General features: G+C 53.7%; 1 long non-coding RNA gene across 1 annotated transcript; it reads right to left on the reverse strand.

Moving 5' to 3' along the window:
* Window positions 1-5,741: 5,741 nt before the first annotated feature.
* On the reverse strand, window positions 5,742-7,942 carry LOC147095452 (uncharacterized). Its single transcript, XR_015074635.1, has 2 exons — window positions 7,824-7,942; window positions 5,742-6,164 (listed from the first exon to the last, which is right to left on the reverse strand). It is a non-coding gene; the product is annotated as an uncharacterized LOC147095452 (long non-coding RNA).
* Window positions 7,943-7,948: the final 6 nt, after the last annotated feature.

Consider the following 7,948-nt stretch of genomic DNA (forward strand, 5'->3'; position numbering starts at 1 on the left):
GACTGGATAGAGGGGAGCCCCCCTATATAGGACTGGATAGAGGGGAGCACCCCTATATAGGACTGGATAGAGGGGGAGTAGGACCTCTATATAGGACTGGACAAGGTACACCTACCCTAGTACAGTGATGTCTCTCCTATAATCAACCGAGATAAATTTCCTGTGATGAACCCCAATATAGTTCATGGATATATTTCCTATGATGAACCCCAATTCAGTTCAGTGATGTGTCTCCTATTATGAATCCCAATATATTCCAGGGATGGTCTTCCTAAAATAAACCCCAATATAGTTCAAGGATGTCCTTGCTCTAGTTATTGGGGCTCACTGGAGGGTTCTAGTTCAAAAAATTGCCGAATATAAAACTTAAGTTAATTCTGAAATGATTGTCTCCAATTATGTTCATGTTAAAAGTTGACCCAAATATCCTGTGACGTGATAACACCTGTCAGCACTGATTGTACACAGCGTTCCCACTGCCCGCAACTCTCTCCGCTGGTTTCACAACTCGTCCTCAATCCAACATCACTCACTGGTGAGACTGACAATGCAGAGCAGAGGGGCTGATCACCTTACAACCCAACACAATCTCACGTCTGTCTTCAAACAGCTTGGGGCGTTGCACACAGTGATCAGTACAAAAACACATAGTTCGGAAGGGCGTACAATGCAGAGAGTGGGTGTTAGTTTCACTGTGACCTCGTATCACTTGCGCACCTGCCGTTGAAACACCAACCTCGGACTATATGTCCTTAATAATATTAGGTAATTACGCATGATCATGTTGGCCACCTCTCACACTCCTGTATCTGGAGATGTCCCTCCAACCTCTCCCATACTCCTGCATCTGGGGAGGTCCCTCTAACCCCTCTCTCACACTCCTGTATCTGGTGAAGTCCTTCTAACCCCCTCTCACACTCCTGTATCTGGGGAGGGCCCACTAACCCCCTCTCTCACTCCTATATCTGGGGAGGTCCCTCTAACCCCCTCTCTCACACTGCTGTATCTGCGGAGATCCCTATAACCCCCTCTCACACTCCGGTATCTGGAGAGGTCACTCTAACCCTTCTCTCGCACTCCTGTATCTGGGGAGGTCCCTCTAACCTCTCTCTCACACTCCTGTATCTGGGGAGGTCGCTCTAACCCACTCTCTCACACTCCTGTATCTGGGGGGCTCCCTCGAACTCCTCTCTCACACACTCCTGTATCTGGGGAGGTCCCTCTAACTCCTCTCACACACTCCTGTATCTGGGGAGGTCCCTCTAACTCCTCTCTCACACTCCCGTATCTGGGGTGGTCCCTCTAACCCTCTCTCACACTCCTGTATCTGGGGAGGTCCCTCTAACCCTCTCTCACACTCCTGTATCTGGAGTGGTCCCTCTAACCCCCTCTCACACTCCTGTATCTGGGGAGGTCCCCCTAACCCCCTCTCTCTCACTCCTGTATCTGGGGAGGTCCCTCTCTCACACTCCTGTATCTGGGGTGATCCCTCTAACCCCCTCTCTCTCACTCCTGTATCTGGGGAGGTCCCTCTAACCCCTCTCTCACACTCCTGAATCTGTGGAGGTCCCTCTAACTCCTCTCTCACACTCCTGTATCTGGGGTGATCCCTCTAACCCCCTCTCTCTCACTCCTGTATCTGGGGAGGTCCCTCTAACTCCTCTCTCACACTCCTGTATCTGGGGTGATCCCTCTAACCCCCTCTCTCTCACTCCTGTATCTGGGGAGGTCCAGCCCTCCCACCTCCCTCCGATACAGCCTGCAGGGCCAGCAAGACCCTCGCTTGGTGTCACCCAACCGGATGAACCCATCCCATCCCTTATTTCATCCTCCTGGTGCTTGCCTGGACTCTTAGGACACCTGACCAGGTGCTGTCCTGCACACACGGGGTGGGGGGGCTCAGTCCCTTCACCTGACCCTGTGCAATCCCACCCCGAACCCTCGGCCCTTCACATGGGCCTCTCCGCCAACTCGCCAGCCACATAAGATTACTCACTGCAACAGGCAACTGCTGCGAGCAGTACAAAGATGGGGACGGTCGTCATGGCGTCCTTAGTCTGTTGGAACAACGCTGCTGTAAGACAGACAGAGAGAGAGAGAGAGACGGTGATGAGTGTCAGCTCGGTCCCAAGTCACGTTAAATCAGCCGCGTCTGTCCCACCAACCTGTAGGCGTTCCAGTCGCTGTCCTCGTGGCAACAGATGCTCGGGTGACTCGCCTCCCTTGGGAGTTGAACCCTCTTTGATCTGGGATGGGCATGGTTGAGATGGGAATTTAAGCCGACTCGCCAACCAGTGAAACATCAGACAGTGGAATCTGATTTCAAACAGTTTTGTGCTGGCCTGCTGAAAAACTGTTCAGAACCTGTTTTTGGATGCGCCCACAGGCCATATCGTCCTCAGTGTCTACACACTCCCACAAATAAAACCGGACAGACCACTCGGCATCGAATTGAGACACAACAAAGGCACAACCAGCCTATGACAGTAAGAATAACTTGCATTTATATAGCACCTTTAATGTGGAGTGTCAGCTGTGGTAGTTGGTAACACACTCGCCTCTGATTCAGAAGGTCGTGGGTTCAAGTCCCACTCCAGGGACTTGAGCACATAAAGCTAGGACACTCCCAGCTTGGACATAAAGCTAGGACACTCCCAGCTTGGACATAAAGCTAGGACACTCCCAGTGCAGTGCTGCGGGAGTGCTGCACTATCGGAGGTGCCGTCTTTCGGATGAGACGTTAAACCGAGATTCCCCATCTGCGCTCTCAGGTGGACGTAAAAGATCCCATGGCACTATTTCGAAGAAAAGTAGGGGAGTTATCCCCGGTGTCCTGGCCAATATTTATCCCTCAACCAACATAACAAAAAAAACCTATCTAGTCATTATCACATTGCTGTTTGTGGGAGCTTGCTGTGCGCAAATTGGCTGCCGTGTTTCCCACATTACAACAGTGACTACACTTCAAAAGAACTTCATTGGCTGTAAAGCGCTTTGAGACATCCGGTGGTCGTGAAAGGTGCTATATAAATGCAAGTCTTTCTTTTAAAATGTCCCAAGGCGCTTCATAGAACTTTACGGCACAGAAGGAGGCCATTCGACGCGTCTTCACAGGGTATATTAGGCCTGGTGACCAAATGCTTGGTCAAGGAGGTAGGTTTTAAGGAGCGTCTTAAAGGAGGAGGTGGAAAGGTTTAGGGAATCCCAGAGCTTAAGGCCCAGGCAGCTGAAGGCACGGCCGCCGATGGAAATTGAGGATTGCGCAAGAGGCCAGAATTGGAGGAGCGCAGAGCACGGGAGAGAGGGGGGGTTTGGGGCTGGAGGAGATTACAGAGATAAGAGAAGGGGGGGGGGCGGGGTGGACGAGGCCATGGAGGGATTTGGAAACAAGGATTAGAATTTTAAAATTGAGCCGTTGCCAGACCAGGAGTCAACGTAGGTCAGCGAGCACAGGGGGTGATGGGTGAACGGGACTCGGTGCGAGTTAGGACACGGGCAGCAGAGTTTTGGATGAGCTCAAGTGTATATAGGGTGGAAGATGGGGGCCGGCCAGGAGTGCGTTGGAGTAGTCGAGTCTGGAGGTGACAAGGGCATGGATGAGGGTTCCAGCAGCAGATGAGCTGAGGCAGGGGCGGAGTCGAGCGATGTTAGAGGTGGAAGCAGGCGGTCTTGGTGATGGCAAATCGTCTGGGCACAAGTTGGGAGAGCTATCCCACAGGCTAGTCCAGTAACAGCCTAGCATAGTCATACTCAAAGTATCGTACCTAGCGCTCAACATCCCAGACTCCTCCATCACCATCCCCAGGTGGTATCTCCTGTCCCACCAGCAGGACAGACCCGCCAGAGGTGGTGGCACAATGGTATAGTCGGGTGGGAGTGGCCCTGGGCGTCCTCAACATTTAACTCCAGGCCGCGTGAAAACTCATGAATTCCGGTCAAACATGGGCAAAGGAAACCTTCTGGTGATTCTCCCCTACTACCCTCCCTCTCTAACTCGCACTGCAACTCAAAGACTCTGAGCCGGAGTGTCTCAAGGCGGGGCTATTTCCTACAGGTGTGGCAATCCGGGACAGTCTCACTGTTCACAAATTCCCACTCTGCAGTCCTGACACACTGCCTGTGCTGCCATTTCTAATTTATTAATTGTTAGCGGTAATTTATTTCTAGAACTACTAAAATCAGTTCAGGTGTAGATTATAATTAGCTTGATTTCAAATTAATTACTCTATTTACTTATTTTAAAATACTATCTCGTTAAGAGTGCTCCGCTGTCTCTCTTTTGCTGTTGTCCCTCTGTTCAAATTACCCTCCTTCCTCCTCGGCACTTAATGCCCACTCTCACCAAATTCCCGTTTTGAAGTCTTCGCTCTGTTCGCAGTTCACTAAGTTGGAAATTCGCTTACCTAGCTGATGCTCTGCACTCAACACTCAAGAAGCTTGACAACATCCAGGACAAAGCAGTCCGCTTGATCGGCACCCCATCCGCCACCTTAAATATCCACCCTCTCCACCACGGGCGTACCGTGGCTGCAGTGTGCACCATCTACAAGATGCACTGCAGCAACTCGTCAAGGCTCCTTCAACAGCACCTCCCAAACCCGCGACCTCTTCCACCTAGAAGGACAAGGGCAGCAGGCGCTTGGGAACGCCACCACCTCCAAGTTCCCCTCCAAGTCACACACCATCCTGACTTGGAAATCCATCGGCCGTTCCTTCTTTGTCGCTGGGTCAAAATCCTGGAACTCCCTCCCGAACAGCACTGTGGGAGTACCTTCACCACACAGACTGCAGCGGTTCAAGAAGGCGGCCCACCATCAACACCTTCTCAAGGGGGAAAACTAAGGGATGGATAATAATTACCAGCCTTGTCAGCAACGCCCACATCCAGAGAATTTGTTTTTTAAATCCCCTGTATCATTCTGCGCTGTACCCTCTCCGAGGCCAGGACTGCAAAGTGCTACAGTACAAAGGGATCTGGGGGTCCTGGTGCATGAAACACAAAAAGTTAGTATGCAGGTGCAGCAGGTGATCAGGAAGGCCAATGGAATCTTGGCTTTTATTGCAAGGGGGATGGAGTATAAAAACAGGGAAGTCTTGCTGCAGTTATACAGGGTATTGGTGAGGCCACACCTGGAATACTGCGTGTAGTTTTGGTTTCCATATTTAAGAAAAGATATACTTGCTCTCGAGGCGGTTCAGAGAAGGTTCACTCGGTTGATTCCAGAGATGAGGGGGTTGACGTATGAGGAAAGGTTGAGTAGGTTGGGACTCTACTCATTGGAGTTCAGAAGAATGAGAGGCGATCTTATCGAATCATATAAGATTGTGTGGGGGCTTGATCGGGTGGATGCAGTGAGGATGTTTCCACTGATGGGTGAGACTAGAACTAGGGGGCATAATCTAAGAATAAGGGGCTGCCCTTTCAAAACTGAGATGAGGAGAAACTTCTTCACTCAGAGGGTAGTAAACCTATGGAATTTGCTACCCCAGAGAGCTGTGGAAGCTGCGACATTAAATAAATTTAAAACGGAGATAGACAGTTTCCTAGCAGATAAGGGAATTAGGGGTTACGGGGAGAGGGCAGGGAAGTGGACGTGAGTCTAGATTCGGATCAGCCATGATCCTATTGAATGGCGGAGCAGATTCGAGGGGGCCGTATGGCCTACTCCTGCTCCTACTTCTTATGTTCTTATTATCCTTCCTGAGGTGTGGTGCCCAGAACTGAACACAATACTCCGGTCAATGTTTTATAATGTGTTTTTTTTTGAATGAATACACAGCTGAAATAATACACACAATAGACAGAAATGAGCAGACACCAGCATGACAACAATCTCGCCTGGCCAGGGCAAGACAGGGCAAAGGGGGTTCAGTTCAAAAGGTTAGCAACGAGCCTTCAAAGGCAGACAGTCCGGGGGCACGAGCCAGGCACAGGTGGACAGGGAGGAGGCTTGGGCGCGATTCCGGGCAGCGACGTGCCCGCAGTCCGTCCGTGGGCGCGCGAGGCTCTGATCCCGTGGCTCCACTCGGCAGCACTGGTTGGTCTACACCCGTCACGTGTAGAGGTCGAAGTCGATCCGCCGCGAGGTGTAGAAGGGGCCGTCCGGGTCGCCCACTTTGCGGCAATACACTCCATCCCGGAAGTAGTCCTGTTCCACCCAGTCCTGTGGAAAGGGCAGAGGGAAACACGGGGGGGGGGTGGCGGGGGGAGGAGGTTAGACTCGCACAGCAACAGCCCCAAATCATAGACAGTTCTGAGTAACGAGAGCCCCCATCGGCCACCGGAACACAACACCAGCCAACACCAGGGGTTTGAGACCCAACATCAGGGTCCAAGACACCACCTCACCCAACACCAGGAGCCCGAGACCCCCACCTCACCCAACACCAGGAGAACGAGACCCCCACCTCACCCAACACCAGGAGACCGAGACCCCCACCTCACCCAACACCAGGAGACCGAGACCCCCACCTCACCCAACATCAGGAGACCGAGACCCCCACCTCACCCAACACCAGGAGAACGAGACCCCCACCTCACCCAACAACAGGAGACCGAGACCCCCACCTCACCCAACACCAGGAGACCGAGACCCCCACCTCGCCCAACATCAGGAGACCGAGACCCCCACCTCGCCCAACACCAGGAGACTGAGACCCCCACCTCACCCAACACCAGGAGACTGAGACCCCCACCTCACCCAACACCAGGAGAACGAGACCCCCACCTCACCCAACATCAGGAGACCGAGACCCCCGCCTCACCCAACACCAGGAGACCGAGACCCCCACCTCACCCAACACCAGGAGACCGAGACCCCCACCTCACCCAACACCAGGAGACCGAGACCCCCACCTCACCCAACACCAGGAGACTGAGACCCCCACCTCACCCAACACCAGGAGACTGAGACCCCCACCTCACCCAACACCAGGAGGCTGAGACCCCAGCACCAGGATACTGAGACCTCCACCTCAACCAACATCAGGAGACCGAGACCCCCACCTCACCCAACACCAGGAGACCGAGACCGAGACCCCCACCTCACCCAACACCAGGAGACCGAGACCGAGACCCCCACCTCACCCAACACCAGGAGACTGAGACCCCACCTCACCCAACACCAGGGTCCGAGACCCCACCTCGCCCAACACCAGGAGGCTGAGACCCCAGCACCAGGATACTGAGACCTCCACCTCACCCAACATCAGGAGACCGAGACCCCCACCTCACCCAACACCAGGGTCCGAGACCCCACCTCGCCCAACACCAGGAGACTGAGGCCCCAGCACCAGGATACGGAGACCCCAGCACCAGGATACTGAGACCCCCACCTCACCCAACACCAGGAGACCGAGACCCCCGTCTCACTCAACATCGGGGTCCAAGGCCCCGACACCAGGAGACTCAGAGCCAACACCCAGCAGGTCAGGAGGTCACAGAAGCCCATCAGCCGGGGGAGGGGGGGTACGGACCCCACGACACCCAGTCACGGACCCCCACATCATCCAGGGGTCGTGAACTCTACATCACCCTGTGGTCAAGGAGCCCACATCACCCGGGGGATGGGGGGGGGGGGGGGAAATAGACGCTATGTCATCCTGTCGTCACAGGGGTCTCAGACTTAACTCCACGCATCAGCCAGAGAACAAGCAGACCCAGAATTACCACCAGCCCAGCCCCAGGGGGCTCAGAATCACGGTCACCGGCAGAGCCAATGTCACTGATCTGACCCACATCTGTTGCACCTCACTCAAGCTGGGCTGAGTGACTGTGTCAGGGCTTGAATAAAGCCATTGAAGAGTCCCCTACGCCATCCTACCTGCATCTGCGTGCTGGAGAAGGGGCCGTAGAGTTCCGCATCTTTCGTGTTTTCCCACTTGTATTCCCACATCACCTCTGACAGGCCAATCGAAGAAATCTCTGGGGCGGTGGGGGGAAAATCCA

The sequence above is a fragment of the Somniosus microcephalus genome, unplaced genomic scaffold (genome assembly GCF_052327205.1).
Source record: "Somniosus microcephalus isolate GS21.2 unplaced genomic scaffold, FLI_Smic_1.0 unresolved_chr1, whole genome shotgun sequence".
In the NCBI taxonomy this organism is placed as follows: domain Eukaryota; kingdom Metazoa; phylum Chordata; class Chondrichthyes; order Squaliformes; family Somniosidae; genus Somniosus; species Somniosus microcephalus.